This window comes from Vombatus ursinus, unplaced genomic scaffold, assembly GCF_900497805.2.
Source record: "Vombatus ursinus unplaced genomic scaffold, bare-nosed wombat genome assembly UNPS02011014.1, whole genome shotgun sequence".
Lineage (NCBI taxonomy): Eukaryota > Metazoa > Chordata > Mammalia > Diprotodontia > Vombatidae > Vombatus > Vombatus ursinus.
This window is the reverse complement of record NW_020950792.1, coordinates 17100403-17118502: the sequence shown is the minus strand read 5'-3', so window position 1 is coordinate 17118502 and position 18100 is coordinate 17100403. Positions and strand designations below refer to the sequence as shown.

The 18100-nt window shown below is 33.3% G+C and overlaps 1 pseudogene; it reads left to right on the top strand.

The window, feature by feature from the left end:
* Positions 1-537: 537 nt before the first annotated feature.
* On the top strand, positions 538-2920 carry LOC114038441 (annotated as a pseudogene).
* The last annotated feature ends 15180 nt before the right edge of the window (positions 2921-18100 follow it).

Sequence of the window (18100 nt, the reverse complement as noted above, 5' to 3'; positions counted from 1 at the left end):
TGCTAATGATATCAGGTCCCCAAATAAGTGCAATTTCTCAGACCAGATGACATAGTTAGCTGTCTTTCAGTCACCTTGAATGCATATCATTGACCCCCAGGGGAACTAGTTGAGTTAGGTAGGATGTAGCAGTAGTAATCTGACACCATTTCCAGACCTCAAAGGGGGTCAGTGGTATGAAAGGTGGGACATATTTCTTTGTTATGAATTTGAAGTTTTTTTCCCCTAATCAGTATTTCAGTAATATATGTTTTTATTGCTGTGATTGCTCTTTATCAACATAGATTTCAATTACAACATGACCCAGGAAAATTTAATGGATTAATGTGGTAGATTCAATTAATCAGTAGATCAGTTAATCAATAATGTTATCACACAGATAACCCCATGATGATGACTCTTTCTGTACTTACCTAGGCTGGTCCTCAGTCAATAGACTCATAGTCTATCCCAGCATCTGTGCTTGATTTTTTGCCTGTTTGGTAAGAGTTTTTGCTAACTTTGTCCAGCAATCCTCTGACTACTGCTGCTTCTAATATGATGATGTCTCTGGGCTCCAACAGCTATTGCAGACAGAACTGGGGGGACTCAGACTTCTCTACTCTGTGTCATATGTGCTTTAGAGAACATCTCTACATCTGGATTACCAAAGAAAAAGTATGGAAAATAATTTAAAATTTGTGTCAGGCTGTTCACGGTGTCCCTCTGGTGTCCTGGTGTTGGCATGCTTTTTAAGATGACTGAAGTGTGCTAAACCTACAGTAATCTTAAAAAAAAAGTTGTCAGACCTGGATTTTGAACCTAGAATATGGCTTACCTATTCAGGTAAAAACTCAGTGAAGCAGGACTGTCCTTTAATAATGATATACCCAAATGATATGAACAGGCAGTTTTCAGATGAAGAAATTAAACCTTCCATAGTCATGTACCACCTCACACCCATCAGACAGAAAAGGAATATGATAAATGTTGGAGAAAATGCAGGAAAATTGTAACACCAGTGAATCGCTGGTGGAGTCATGAACTGATCCAACCATTCTGGAGAGCAATTTGTTTGTTTTTGGTTTTGTTTTTGGTTGAGCAATGGGGGTTAAATGACTTTCCCAGGGTCACACAGCTAGTAAGTGTTATGTGTTTGAGGCCAGATTTGAACTCAAGTCCTCCTGAATCTAGGGCTGGTTCTCTATCCACTTTGTCACCTAGCTGCTCCTCTGGAGAGCAATTTGGAACTATGCCCAAGGGGCTATAAAACTGTACATACCCTTTGACCCAGCAATAGCACCTCTAGGGCTGTATCCCAAAGAGATCATAAAAAAGGGAAAAGGACCCACATGTACAAAAATATTTATAGCAGCTCTTTCTGTGGTGGCCAAGAATTGGAAATTGAGGGGATGCCCATTAATTGAGAAATGGCTAAACAAGTTGTAGTATATCAATGCAATGGTTTACTATTTTTCTATAAGAAATGATGAGTTGGCGGATATCAGAAAAACCTGAAAAAACTCATATGAACTGATGCTGAGTGAAATGAGCAGAACCAGGAGAATATTGTACACAGTAACAGCAACATTGTGTGATGATCATCTATGATTGACTTAGCTCTTCTCAGCAATACCACGATCCAAGACAATTCCAAAAGACTTGTGATAGAAAATGCTATCCACACCCAGAGAAAGAAATGTGGAGTCTGAATGCAGATTGAAGTATACCATATTTACTTTGTTTTCCTTTCTCATGCTTTTTTTTTCCTTTTGTTCTGATTCTTCTTTCACAACATGACTAATGTGAAAATAAGTATAACATGATTGTAGAGGTATAACCTACATCAGATTGCTTGCTGTCTTGGAGAGGGGGGAGGAGTCAGAGGGAGGGGGAGAAGTTCAGAGCTCAAAATCTACAAAAAATGAATATTGAAAACTATCTTTACATGTAATCAGAAAAAATACTATTAAGTATTAAAAAAAGAATGACATAACTAGGTCTGATACAAACAAAGAATATTGCATCCAGAATGTAGAGTCAGAGATTTCTAACTCTGATAAAACTTGGCCAGTTGATGTTCTTGGGAAGACTACAGCTATCAGTGACATGATACCAAAATTAGCTTGGACCACCCCTTGCTACAAATGGAATTGTTCTCGCATTGTTCTTTCTAGGTGAAAGGAGACTGTAAAAGAGGAGAAGATTGTGCATACAACCATGAGAAGTCTACAAACTTCATGACCAGAGCATCAAAGATCTCTATTATGGTATTCATGTTACTGTTGTAGCTAGGCTTCTAAAATGGTGTTCAACAATGCCTTATTTGAATCCACCAGCTGATAGGACTATTACCATGCTTTATGTTGATAGTCTGGGAGATTCAATCAGTGAGACTGATCTCATAAATTAATTTTCCTAGTTTGGTGAGATCTGAATGGTAACAATTGTAGAGAGACAGCAGTGTGCTTTCATCCAGTTTGCAAGCTGAAGAGATGATTGCTGATAAATCCTTCAACAAACTGGTTGTTTGTTGTAAATGGGTTTAAACTTAATGTGAAATGGAGAAGATCTCAGGCTTCCAGAGAAAAAGAAAAGGAGAGAGACTGAACCACAGATTCTAGAATTAAACTGGAGCCTGCACAGGACTTTTTGGAGCACTTCTTCTTCCTCCAGCAGCTGTCAATTTTTTAAAGCTCCCTCTCAGTGGTCCTCCAGCAGTGATTAATGTTATCTTGCTCCCTCCTCCTGAGATTATACCTCAACTTCACAACAAGTCATGGACTACATGTGTTCCACCTAATAGGACCACCATCTCCCATTATATGAGCTCCAGGACCCATCTAACTATCCTTCTCAGGATCCCCAGAGGATGGAGGCTCATGCAGGAAAGCACAGCATTCACCTTATAACACCCTGTGTTACAGTGGTTGAGATCTGAGGAGGAAAGGTGTTTTAGAAATGTAATAAATAAATCTTATAGTATTTTTTTCCTTTGTAAATTTCAATGGTAGCATATGTCATACTAAGATATGGGCAGAGAGCTGGATCTGAGTTCCTGAATAGAGGGCAGGTGGAAGAGTCCTGTTAAACTCATATGAACAAATCTGGTCACTAGCACAAAAATGTCCTTTGCTTCTTAACCAGAAATTAAGAGAAAAAAAGGTCATAGTAAGTTTGGAGCTTTTGGGAATCTTTAGGAGAGTTGGAGTGTACGGAGTGTTGAAGGAGGAAAAGCACCTCTGGTATGAGGGCTTGCTGAGCACTGTTCAGGGCAGCTTATCTACCTTTGGGGTCTACCTTCATCCAACTCTCACCTGTGGCTCCAAGAAGCTGTAGCATGCTTAGCAGCTACAACCCAGTAAACTGTGTCAGCAGATGGGCTAACCAAGTTGAGAGTAACCAATAGTCCTGAAACCTGTTGGGGAGTTAGGGGAGTGTCTACCCCAAGCCTGTGAATTTGTTCCCTAGGGAAATGGGCAGATGAGAAAAAGTTGTTCCAACAGCCATGAAGGAGGCTGAGGCAGGCACTGTGGAGTGTTTAGAGCTCTGTCAGGCATCAAAAACACCAAGGTCATTTACTGAATCCTGGGACATTTCCTGCTGTCTTGACTTTTGTCCTTCTATTGGATTTCCATGACTCAGGAAGAAAGAGTGAAGCTAATGACTTTGCCCAATTCTGCCTCATTTAAATTCAATTCTTATGCAAACAAAACATCTCTGGTGATGTCATTAACCCTCTTTGAAAAGGAAGGATGAACAACAACAAGGAGAGTTGTAATTCTGATTGTGTATGTTTCTTTATGTTTGGGATTTGACACATTTTGACAGGGGTCTGGGTAGGGGAGGTGGAACCAAACTTTTGACAATACTTTTTATATAATTCTTTTGCTAATGCCAATAATTAGGGATAGTCATTAAGTATTATTTCCTTATTACCCAAGGTTGGACTTTGCAAATCAAGCACCTCCAAATACTTTCTTTCTTCTTCTATTCTCCTCTTGCTAAAGGAACCTATGCCAACAAAGCAAAATGGACTTGTATTCAGTCTTTAAAAAAAGCTCCTTCTTATAATCTACCTTCCAAAGTGACTGATCTCTTTAAACAAACAAACAAACAAAAAAAGAAAAACTGTACGGTCTGCATTACATACTCATGCCTCAACTCATGAGGGAGATATTAATGCTTCTAACTATGAAATGGACAAACCTTTTATTTTGTTTGTGTAGGTGAGTTGTGACTTATGTAAGGGTCTTTGTTTTACTTGCACCTTCATGTGTTTCTATCTAATTTTCTGCTGCTACATACATTACTTTACTCTTTATAGAAATGTTGCTTGCATGTAACTGAATTATAGACAAGTGAAAAAGGTAAAGGAAGTGAGAACTGTTTTAAATTTTAGAATTAAAAAAAGCTATTTAAATGGACCAATTAAAAAAAAGTTTATGGTGATTGTTATAGCCAGCATAAAGGTGAGAATTCAAAGTCACTTCCATTCCCAGATGAGGAATGGGAGAACAAATTAAGGTAAAGATCAAAAGATAAGCCATTTAAATCATTTAAATGATTAGTTACTCAAGATGGATGAAAAATAAATTAAATATTTTCTGCACATATGTTGTATACCTCTTGCAATATATTTACTAAACTGAAGACCTAACTGATTTGAGAGTAATATGTTCTTGTGTTTTTCAAAATTCCCAAATTGTGTAGATAATGATTTATATTCCAATTAGGAAAAAGAGCAGGCTACAAAATTTTAGAATAAAATAATGATAAAAAATAATAAGTAGTAGGCACAATATAGATAGAATTCTTATTCTTATTAAAATGTTTAAAATGACACATTTAACCACTTTACAGTTTGCATAGCTGAAATCTCTCCTTGCTACTTACAATCAAATGTTTCGAAGAACAAATAGGATATTTGTTGCTTTCAGATCAATTGCAATTGAGTTTAATTGAACTATATTGATTTTTTGTTTTGCTTTCAAAGATCATTTTTAGGTTTTACTTTCTGACCATTCCTACTTAAATATCATTTTTAATATATTTCCATTAAGCATGCATAAGTGATTTCTTTTGAAAAGATCATTGATCAATTCATAGTGAATACTATCAAAAGCTTTCAGGAAAAATATGTTTATGAATTGTTGCTGTTGTTCTTGTTGTTTTATGTTTATATCCAGACACTCATTCAATAAATGAGGATTTTATTTTTGATAGTATCATATGAAGCAAGATGAAAATGAATAATTCATTTCTTATTATGTCACAACTTTACACATGATTCACACAAAATTATTTCATAAAGATTTTGAAGTTTAAGTCACAGTGTCAAATGCCTAGAAGCATTTGAGAATAGTAAGGTAATGTACAAAGAAGGCTAAGAATGGAACTTCAAGTCAGCAAACTTGAGTTTGCCTGGTTGTGTGACCTTAGAAATCTTATTTATAGTCTCTGACATTTATTTATGAAATAAGAATATGAATATTTGCAATACTTATATCAAATGGCTACAATAAAGAAAAACGCTTTTCAAATTGTAAAGCATTATATAAGTACTGTATATTATTTCTACTACTAATAAAATGCACTTCATTTTGTAAGCAAACTTTTCTTTCAAACAGACCCTGAGAAAACATCATTTGTTTATTTTTTTCCAGTTATGTAATTTTAAAGACCAGTAAAGACTTCATCATTTAGTTCAGAAAACATTCTAAGAAAAGTTTAGTTTATTTAATATAGATGAAAGTTACATAATTTTAGTATTTATACTTAAATGTTAAGACTCAAAATATTAAAGTAATTCTAATAAAATTTCAAAATAAATGTACCCCAAAGAAAGCTTTTTTCTTTAAAATTTTAAAGAAAGAATTACACCACTACTGTGATTCAAACCCAGCATTGGCCTTATATTTTTTTTAACACAAGTAACTCAAGGAGAATTTGAGCCAGTAGAGGAAGTTAGTGAATTATTTCATTTGTATACATTGAGTGCAAATTAAGTAAAATTAGCTTTTTCTACCTTGAATTGAATGTAACATACATAGGATGTTTCAAAAGTCCTAGAGATAGCCTATTTTTAATATTATATTATAGGATAAGCAATCCTATATTGTAATTTCATCATTAAATTAAGTAGTTATACAAATATATATATATATATGTACACAATTAAAATACTCCATGCAAGCAAACATTTGATAAATATATAATATTTTCATTTCCTAAACATTAACTGGTAGTACTGAAGTCCTAATAAGATACTGTTTGAGGTTTTAAAGGTGTCCATGGGTTCCTGAAAGCTACCAACAATCAACTAACAAAAAAAAAAATCATTCAACCATTATGAAATTCTACACTGTGCTAAGCACTGGGCTTTGAAATCAAAGCACTAATTCTTCTAACTATAGTATAGTCCTAGCAATGGTCTCTAGGGTCATATGTAAAGATCCACCTAAGTAATTATGGTTATGTCTCTCACTAGAAGACTGAGGATCAGATGAGGAATTTTTTTTTAAAGTAACAGCAGTACTGATTTTCAAACAGGTGCAATCAGCCTCCATTAAAGGAGTATCTACATAGGTTAAATCATATTTCCTTAAAATCAAAGGTAATTCTGCATATTATGCCTTTGATTTTGAGAATATGTGACTGTGTATACATGCATATGTATATATATATATACACATACATACATATACATGGAGATGGATATGTATGTATTTATGTATTTCATATTTGAAATAAAAATTCCCTTCTCCACAAAACAGAGCCAACCTACCAATAAAAATAGGTGAGTTATGCACTTTGAGGAAATGTATTGACCTTTTAAGGCTGCCATTTCATAAGTTTTGGTAGTAAAGGGAAAAAGGAAAGGGAGCAAGCATTTATTAATCACATACTGTGTTCCAAGCACCATGCTAAGCATTTTACAAATGTTATCTCATTTGACCCACACATCAGTCCTTTGTGAAGTAGGTGATATTATTGTTCCAATTTGCAGTTCAGGAAACTGAGGCAAACAGAATTTATATGGCTTGTCTACTGTCAAAACAGCTAGTAAGTTTTTGAGGTCTTATTCAAACTTTGGTCTTCTTGACTTAAGACCCAACCCTCTATCCACTGTGTCACCTAGCCGCCTCCTCAATGAAATAGGAACTTCATAAATAGATATCAAAGGTTTAGATTAGTGAAAGGCTGGTTTACTTGTTTTCCACCATAGGATAATAAAAGTATAGTTCTAGAGCTTGAATGGGCATTAGAGGTCATTTACTAAAAAGCAAAGCCTTTGTAGTCAAAGGACTTGAGTTTATATCCTACCTCTTATATAAACCACTTCACCTTTCTGGTATTTGGTGTCCTGATCATTAAAAGGATGAGGTTGAACTAGATGGCCTCTGAGTACACTTGGAGCTCTAGAACAGTAATTTTTACCTTTGATCATATCACTATTAAATAGTAGAGCCAGGATTTAAACTCAGGTCTTCTGACTCTAAATCTGTAACTTTTTCTACCACAACATACCAGTAGGACTGGTCAGAGCAAACAAGAGTCAATAACAATAGAAGAGGTGGAACCATTATATTTTTTTATTTTACTTCATTAGAAGAAAATAAATAACTAGCTTGCTTTGAGAAGTTGTACCTCTCTTTTGTATTTGCTCAATAGCTGATAATCTTGGACTTGTTTGTTTGCTTGTTTTGTTATTGTTTGGCCTTAAAGTATCTACATAATGGAAACTAATGACTAAAAATATAGTAAAAGAAATTTTCATCAGAATAGCTACAAAATTTTGATTTTTTAAATGTTTAAATAGTGCTTGTTTTTGCTCTAATTAAAGTAGAAAGCCTGCAAATGGTACATAATCAGCATATATCCAAGATTCTCATCATTTAAGGATGGAAAGAAAGTCTTTGGTTTCATTCAAGGATAAAACTAATTAAATAAACTTGGAATTATATAGATGCATAATAACTTACAGCTTCATCAAAATTCTATTTTTTCATTATAACAGATAAACATCCACCCTTGAATCATTTATTCATTAGCTACATCCCATGGTCATTTAGTTGAAATCATTTTTATCGCTGAAAAAATATCATTTGTAGAATTCAAAAAGCTGTCCTTCAATAGTAATATACTTAACATCCTTCCAAGATACTTTATTGCTCAACATTTCCATTTATATGTTTCTGTTGGACATATGAATACATCAATTTCTGTATAAATTATCTGATTCAAACATTTGCATGAATAATGTGAATGGCGATGTATATTCAAAATCTTATGGAACACTTTGTGGATTACAAAGAAATTGAATATAGTATTTGATTTGATTTCCAAAAAACTCTGTGAAGTAGATAAGATTAGTTCCATTTCTTCATTTACAGCAAGAAATAAACTGATGTACATAGAGGTGAAGTGACTGGTGCAAGATAACTTGGCTAATAAGTACCAGAGATAAAGTATTATTTTTCACATGATCTTTTCCATCTAATTTTAAAACATGTTTTGATATGACTACAGATAAGTACATTCATCCTCAGTTTGATAGAGCTACTGAAGAGTGCTCAAGAGAACAAAAATGACAGGAAGAATTAGAATAGCTATCTACATATATGTACATAAATGTATATGTATGTATATATACATATATATGCATATGTAGATCATATTATCCAAATATTGAACAGTGAACTATAAAGTGTTTAATCTCATTAAATTAATTTGAGGTTCAGGATTTTCAAAACCAGAAAGAAACATAAATAAAAATAAGTAAAACTTTATCAAATAACTTGGTGGAGCATTTAGATGCCAATAGATAGTAATCAACATCTAAATATAGACCTTTTCCTTACTACCTGCTAAAGCTCAGAAAATAAATATTGTACAACTCATTTTCATCATGGATTTCATCTTTCTGTCTACTGTACATGTCCTGTCATTTTTCTTGCCATCTGGCATTTGTTTTAATGAATTTATTTCTAAAATATTTTGGAAAGGAGAATCACATCCTCTTGCAATGCAAAGCAATGAGACAAATTAATTTATTTCAGTATCATATCCAGGCACTACATTAGGAATGACAAAAATGAAATATTTTACATATAATTCTTTTTCTTTTTCATTGCCACCATTTTTACAACCTTTTAAAGCTCATGCCTCAACCACAATGACTACCTTACTAGATCCCTACCTTTAGCCATTTCTACTCTTATCTTCCACTTTATTGGATAAATCCACTAAATCAATTTTCACAAAATACTTCTTTGACCAGCAGCCCCTGAACAAAAAGTGTGGATGGGCTTCCTGTTGTTCAGACTCATTAACTTGACACTCCAGGTCTCACACAAGTGGCGCCAACCTAACTATTTAATCATATAACCTCCCACTACTCCCATATCTCAACTAGTCTCCAAATAAACTAATTTACTAAATTTATTTTAACTAATTGTTGATTGATTGCTCTAAACATACTTTTGTCGTATAATCTTTTTACTTTTGTTCATGGAATCCAATCTATTTGGAATGCAATTCTTACTGAATTTCTATTGCAATTCTGTCCCTATATCAAGATGCAAGTAAAATTATGATGTTTTTGTAGTTCTTCCTAACCACCAAAATCTGCATTGATCTTTTCTTTCTCTGAACTTTTGCAGTACTGTACTACAGATAAGACAATTAGTCATGTGCTGTCTTCTGAAATTTCTTCTACTGTTGTTTTGAATTGCTCTTTAAATGCTGAATTATAATGTTTTTTATTATATTTTATAGCTTTCCCCAATAGATAGTAAACTTCTTGAGGGGAAGTATATATATCATATATTCTATACCATCCAGTGTTTTTACTCATAAGAAATATTTAATAAATATCTGTTGAGTTGATTTCTGAAAATAAAAATGTCCCAATCCCTACAACATAAGTCTATCTTCATTCTATTCATCAATAACAAGTTTGTCAACTTAGAACTTTCATCATAAGGTTCTGTGAGTTTAGAAACAAAAGATAAGCTCTTTAAAAATACTATGCTCACATACTAATGAGTTCAGTGCTAAAAGTTTCATAGATAACAAAGTATAGTAATATTTTTAATAGCAGAAAAAATCTGGAAATAAAGTCATCACCTATAGATTGAAGAATGACTAAACAAATTGTAAATAAATGTTACAGACCACTACTGCACTGTACAAATCTATGAATATGATGAAGAAAGAAAAACATGGTATGATAAATGCTGACTAATGCAAAGTAAACAGAATCAGGAAAACAACATACTTAAGGACTACCATATTTTAAATGAGAAGAGTCACAATAAATCCATCAAAACAGAATTCTATTAAAACAATATGATAAAACCGACTTAACAGAAAAGACACAGGAATGCATCTCCCTGACTTATTGGAGAGGTTCAAGACTTAAAGTATGGAACCTGGCACATACCGTCATTTTTTTTATGTATTGTTTAGTTTTGCCAGTGTTCTGTCCTTCCTCCTCTCCACTCCTACACTTTTGTGTTCTCAATTATAAGGGATGGCACTCTCTCTCTGGAAATGGAAAAGGTTAAGATAAATTGAAAAATGTGATTTAATTACAATAAATATTAATGACATTTTATTTGAAATATATGCTGTTAGAAAATGTTTTTATGTAGGAATGAAGCCAATAGATCCACATTTATTTAAGTTCTTTGGTGCTCAATGGAGTAATTTTATTTAAAAATTTTTTTCACAAGATAACACTATAGATTCTTTTAAATAAAAAGAAAATATTCTTATTGAAAATTACTAGAGAATATGGAAGTCCAAATCAATTCCCAAAGGCCATTTCCATATTTTCCAATGTAGATTCACCCAGGATAGCAGAATTGAACTCTGTAGTTGATCTTAAGTACCTCTTTGCTTTTTTCTTCACCTCCTCTAATCAATTTCACTGCTCACATTGACTCCTGTTAACGTGTAACTTTGGTGCTACAGTATAAAACTTAATAGCCTACAACCTTTTATATAATGAATACTTATGTAAAAAATAGAATCTCATTTTAAGACTTTTAATTGATTTTGAATAGTTTAAAAATACTGTACATGAAGAACTATGGGTAGCAGCTATTCATTACCAGCAATCATAGCAGGTGCTCAATAAATGTTATTGACTTGTAGTTACTGACATGGCTATAGTTGAATAAAATTTCATTTCAGTAGCAGAACACTTAACTTCAAAAATAAATCAAATTCCTTCTAAAGATTTTTTTCTGTCTTTTTTGCTTCAAATCTAAAAACATAACATATCACTACTTTGGCGTATTCAAAGGGAAAAAAATCAAATACTACACTATGCAAATTTCAAATATATTCATTTAATTCTCAAGTTTTCTGGGTTAATTCATGATGGAGTTTAAAATAAGGAACAGATATGAACATTAAGTAGTTGCAATTGAAGTTTCTTGGCCATTTATAAATTATATTTAAGTTAAAATTTTACCTTTGACCTTATTCTCCTTTTTTTAAAGCAATCTTTTTCTTTTTTTTTGTATTTTTTTATTAATTTATTTTGATTTATCAAAAATCACTTCCATATGCTTTTGAGTTTAAAATTTTTCTCCCCCTTCCTTACCATGACCCCCCCCCAAGATGGTGGACAATCTGATATAGACTATACATTTACATTCTTATTAAACATATTTTCACATTAGTGGTGTTGTAAGTAAAAATTAAAACCAATAGGAGGAACCATCAGACAGAGGAAACAAAACTCAACAGAAGAGAAAAAAATGGCAATTCAACTTCCATAGTTCTTTCTTTGGATGTGGATAGCATTTTCCATCATGAGACCTCTGGAGATGTCTTAAATCCTTGTATTGCTGGGAAGGGTTAAGTTTATCAATATTAGTCATCGCACAATGTGGCTGTTATTGTGTACAACATTCTCTTGGTTCTGCTCACTTCACTCAGCATCAGACCATACAAGTCTTTCCAGGTTTTTCTGAAGTCAGCCTGTTCATCATTTCTCATAGCACAATAGTATTCCATTACATTCATATACCACAACTTGCTCAGCCATTCTCCAACTGATGCTTTGCCCTTATTCTCATCTGCGTAGATCCATAGTTGTGTTCATATCTCTTGAGGTCAACACCTCTATTATTTGAATTAATGAGATCATTTTCAATTTTTTAGACACAATGGAATTTATTTTTACGAACACCAAAGACGTTCTCTAGGTATGAGATGAGTACACAAAATGGTGCTCTATTCACTTCAGATATATTTTATTACTTTACTTATGGTAATGTATTCAACTGGGTGGAAAAATACATGTTTTAAAAGCCTGTAAGGGTCTCCAAACATTGCTATAGAGCACAGAAGCATCATTATATGACCTGAAAATGTTAAATAGCTACAAAGGTTTGACTCATAGCAAATGCCTTTGTTAAGTTATAACTGTTAAGTTATAATCCTTGGAGCCAACCTTAGGAAAAACTGAAAGTCTTTGTTGTTCCTCCAACCCTTTTAAAATATAGGCACCTTTCTTCTTCTTTCCTTACACTCCACCACTTTATGATAAGTGAAAGATTCCTTGTGTTCTCAAATTGATATCTTGCTGATATGAACCCACACAGCGATTCTTTTCCTTGTCCTGCCCTCATCAAGCAGTGTATTTCATGTCATAGGTCTTCCATGATTCCTCTGACTTCCACCAAAACTTGTTGATCTCATTTCAACAAGACAATGCTTTCTCGTTACCTAGCATCGACTTTGATATATTTTGTTTACAAATATTGGTGGGTTTCCTTGCTCTTTTTAAAGTATCACATTTACATTCTCTTTAACACAGATTTAGATCCAGCAGGGATCTTAAAGATCCCCTTTATTTTATAGATATAGAAACTAAATCCAGATAAATTGCATGACATTGATATTCAAAAGATATCAAGTATAAGAGCTGTGATTCAAATCCAGCACTGACTTTAGTTTTTGTTTTGTTTTGTTTTTATAACAAAAGTGACTTAGATAGTGAGAGTTTGAACCACTAGAGTAAATTAGCGCATTAATTAATTTTCTCACATCCAGATTTCTTAAATGATATAGCCTAAATCCCTTTATACCCAGAAAAAACTTAGAGTACATCCATTCTTGGACATTATGTTTTTTTTGCTGGACCAAAAAAAAAATCTTTTGCATACCATAGTAGATCATTGTACATTCAAGTGTAGTCAAGTGACATATTTAAAATTTATTTAGATAAACATAATCATCAGCAAGTAAAATATTGGCAGTCAGTATCACATAACATTTCCATCTCTTAACTATATAATATAGAGATACTTTTCTTATTGCAGTTTCTTTTTCCTTCACAACATTATTATACATGGCTTCTTAGTTAAATTGCTCTGCTTGTGTTTTGTTTTGTTTGTTTTTTGAAAATTGGAAACAAAATTTAACCAACTAGGCTAAAGTTTGGAGTCAAATTTTCCTGAAGATCTTTTTGAAAAAAAAATCTAAACCCATACCTACTTATGATTAGAAAAGATAAGTCATTGATTGTTCAGATAAACAAAATACAGCTGCTATGCTTTGGATGGACAATTCTAGGCTGGAAAGTTATTTTTTTTCTAGATATGGAAGCAATCTTTTTAGAAGCCTACAGTTCCCATAGATGAGTACTTGCCTTATTAAAATATAGATGCTGAAGGTTTTGCTGCCCTCACCAGGACACCACAATATATGCAATTTTCAATTTTATTTAGTAAAAAAAAAAGTGATAAATTTAAATGAAAAAAATCATGTAATAGTATGCAAAATTAAAAAAAAAAAGTATCATTAGCTACCAATACTAAAGGTTGGCTTTTGGTAGATTTTTATCTCTAATTTAATAAATTTTATTCCTAATGAGGAAATGTCCAAGTCACTTGAAGCCATACAACAACATACCACACACAATGAACAGATATCATCAAGGCAGCCAAAAAAAAAGTTCACTTTTTTGTCCACTTTAGCATTGTAAGGTTTAAAGAAAAAAAAAACTTAATTTTCTGTCACTTAATCCAGTGACCTATCATTTCCAGAATGGGTAATGCAATATGTAATAGGGAGCTTGATTTGCACATTTATTCTTCTCTGAAGAAGAGCTGTAACATAAGGTTCACTAGTTTATATCCAATGAATAAATCTCTGATCATTATTTAAATATGGAGGAAAAAACATCAGCTTGTTAGTTAAAAAAAGTGTTCAATTGGTGCCAAAGGCATATCACTAATCAAAGCCAGGGGAAAAGTTCAGAAGCAGTTTCATTATTCTCCAAGAAAGATAATTTACCACAACAGTATCAAAGTACTTCACTTCTCTGCAACTATGAATTATATTATACTTAGGCCTTTAAAATATACTGAGTGGCTCATCACTGACTATGTACTTTTATTTAAGAGAGCATTTTGTGTTGTCCTTAATAATTTAAAAATTGCCGGTGACTGCTCACATGTTTATACTGCTTCTCTATTTCATGTATAAAGTATATTGGTTTCTCTGTACTTAATATTTAGAAGGTTACCATTCTCATTACAGAGACAATTGCTTTTGTCATTTGTCATTATTTGTAGAATTATTTAAACAATACTTTCCTAGATTTCTTCTGTAATAAAAGCGGGAGATAGATGTTCCCAATCCTTCCTATTGCCTAATGCTTAGTTGGCTTGCTTCTTGTGATGGGGTAAAATCTAGAGAAACAAATCATTTATATTAAGCCTAAAACCTTGCTATGTCACAGTACTTTATTTTATGTTTAGTTCTCTGTAACCAGTTTATTTTTACCAGATAGATCTCCTACGTTATCAGTACACTCTGATTTTTTTAAGAAAAATAAAAGGATACAGCCTAAAGTTATCTGATTGTTCTTGGGGGGGAAATATCATATAGTAAATAAGGCATTTTGGTAAAAGAATTATGGAAAATTATGCAATTTACCATAGACTTCTGTCATAAAAAAATTTGATTATCCAACAAAGGAAAATAAAATCAACATAAAGATGAATGTTCCCCAAAGTAATTATACTTAAAATCAAACATATAGACCATTACATGTGTTAAATTTCTTTAGTATACTCATGTTTATGATGAGCAGATACATCACTGTAACAGTCACAAATACAGAAAGAACCAGCTAACTTTCATGGGCTAAGAAGTTCTTGTACCGTATCAATTATTAGGACATTTTATATGATGGAAGACTAATCAGAATTACTTTGTAAAACTCTCTCTTCTATTTGTTTCTGCCTCCTTCCAAACATACTCCTCTCATTCCTAATTTATATGTGTATGAGTGAAGATTTTTGAGAATTAAAAAAAAGTTATCCAATTTTATAGGAAAATAAGACAGTAGTATAAGACTAAGACCTACACCCCAATAAATGAGCTGTCAAAGGAAATACATATATATATAATTATTATTATTTTTTTTTTTGGTGAGGCAATTGGGGTTAAGTGACTTGCCCTGAGTCACACAGCTAGTGAGTATTATGTGTCCAAGGCCGAATTTGAACTCAGGTTCTCCTGACTCCAAGGTGGGTGCTCCATCCACTGTACCACCTAGGTGCCCCTGAAATACATATTTTTCAAAGGAAGAAATACAAACTATAAACAACATACATTTTTTAAAATTATGAAAAATAAGATACATGCAAATTAAAACAACTCTGAGGTTTTACCTCATACCCTCAATTTGGCAAAAATGGCCAAAAAATAAATAAACAAAACACTAAAATAGTTAATGTGGCAGGAGTTATTGCAAAGGAGGCATAGTAATATACTATTAATGGAGTTGTGAACTGGCCCAGCTCTTCTGGAAAAAATAATTTGATCTTATGCAATAAAAAGTAAATACGTTGTTCATGCATTTTGAAAAGGTAATCTCAGGACCTAAGTCTACTCCAGTAGGTAAAGGAAGGAATTTCCTCCCTTCTTCTCTCTCTCCCTCTCCCTTCCCTTCTCCCTGTCTTCTTCTGCCTTCTTTCTTTCTTGAGAGCCAAAAAAAAAAAAAAAAAACCCAAAACAGATGGTGAAACCACTTCCCTTCTCTTGGTAGAGTGATGAAGGATCAAGGGCATTGTTTCACGTATACTGTCAGTTTCAGTTTTCTTTTTGGTTGCTTTTGCTTAACTGTTTTCCTTTGTTACAAGGAAAAACAAACTCAGTTGGGGGATAATTCCAAAATTGACTATGATATAGGAAGCACAGGTATCAATAAAACATTTAATGTAACTTAAGAACTATTCTAGATTATTAGCTACTGGGACTGGTGTGCCTTTTATGGCTAAGAAAAGAGTCACAGTTTTCATACCCTAGTGTTACAATCATGAAGCATATAAAGAGAGGTATACGTAGTTCCAAAATAGTTATGGGATTAAAAAAAAAAAAGCATTGTGGAAAGGCTTTACTCTTTCTCCCTCTGTAACAATCACAGTGTAAGACTGACAATTCAATGATTTTTAGTTTGCATGAACTAATGCCTAACTTGGCCAGATAGTTTGAACAGAAATCCTAGACATTTTTCTCCCATAGTCCACATAGTGAATGACATGACATATTTGCAGTTCACAGTGGGTCTCCTAGTGCAAGGTAGTGACAATAAGCCAAAGATCCGAGGAACCAGAGCAGCAGCAGGAACACCTGGGTCACAGCACATATAATAACACTTTTGACATAGTTAACAATACTTTATCATGCATCATGGTCATCTTTAGTAAAGTGGCTAAAAGGTTAAGCTTCTTGCATTCAACCTGTCCCAGAATCTAAAGTGAAACTGAAGGCTCAGTCTCTGGCATAGTCACTACCTATTTGTGACTGACATTAACACAAGAAGCATCCAAGCAAGCATGATTTCAATATACTATTTCCATTTAACAATATATGTTCTATTCTACCCATATTGTTAAAGGGATCATCTTACATCATCTAATCCAAAATTGGTGACTCTCAAATAAGATTGGATGTATACCCCTGCATCATCTGTTCAGTATCAACTAGGACCTAGTAACAGACAAGCAACTCCTTTTCAAAATGCTATAGAAAGAGTCACTACTTTGGGTAATTTGGAGCTACAGAAGTCTAATATACACTCTTTCTGGCCACCTCTTGAAAACTGTCAAGGGTTCACTCAATCTGGTCATTATGGACAGAGACCTCCATGGGTTGGTCATCAATTATTTTATTAACAATCTCATGGATTAGGAGTTATTCTCAAACCTCCCTCTTGGAGGCGGTACTATTGCCCTCTTCACACATAGTAGTATAATGAGATTTGTTACTCTTCTTTCTATTCCCAGAGGTCCTCTTTACACTAAGCCATATTTTCCTAAGCCACAACTGTCCCAAATTCCTGTTCAAATATTTCCCTAATACTGTATAATTGTGTAGATGGGGAGACCACTAATTAATAATCCAAAACCATTCTGATGGGACTCCATCAAGATTGTGGGATCTAATTAACCCTGAGGATCTAATTAACCCTGAGGCTGGGCATAGCATGTGGCAACCTGTGGGAGTAGCCACATAAATCCAATCTATCAAGCTCATTTTTTTTTCTTTAGGAACTTTACATCTGCAAATACCCATCTAATAAATAAAAATGATGGTAATGATGATAATGATAACAATTGTGTTACATTTATATAGCACCTACTATGTATCGGGTACTGAGTTAAATGCTTTACAAATATTATCTCATTTGGTCCTCATAACAACCCTGGGAGGCAGGTACCATTATTATCCACATTTTTCAGATGAGGAAACTGAGGTAAACAGAGTCTTTTTGTGGGTGAATTACCCAAAAGTCACAGAGCTAGTAAGTGTCTGAGGTTAAATTTGAATTTATCTTCCTGATTCCAGAACCAGTGTTATAGCGATTGAGCCTGAGAGCTAACTTCAACTGAAAATTCTTCTTTACATCTTTATAAAGCAAGATGTAAATAACTGATCAATCTCATCAACTCTCTGTCCCTAAAAAAAGAGACAGAGAGTATTCTCCAACTGGAAGCTCTGATAAATCTTACTGATTCTGTAATAGCAAATCATAAGAGAAATCCTGCAGCATTTGGAATTTTTCTGCAGTGAGGTTCTCAGCATA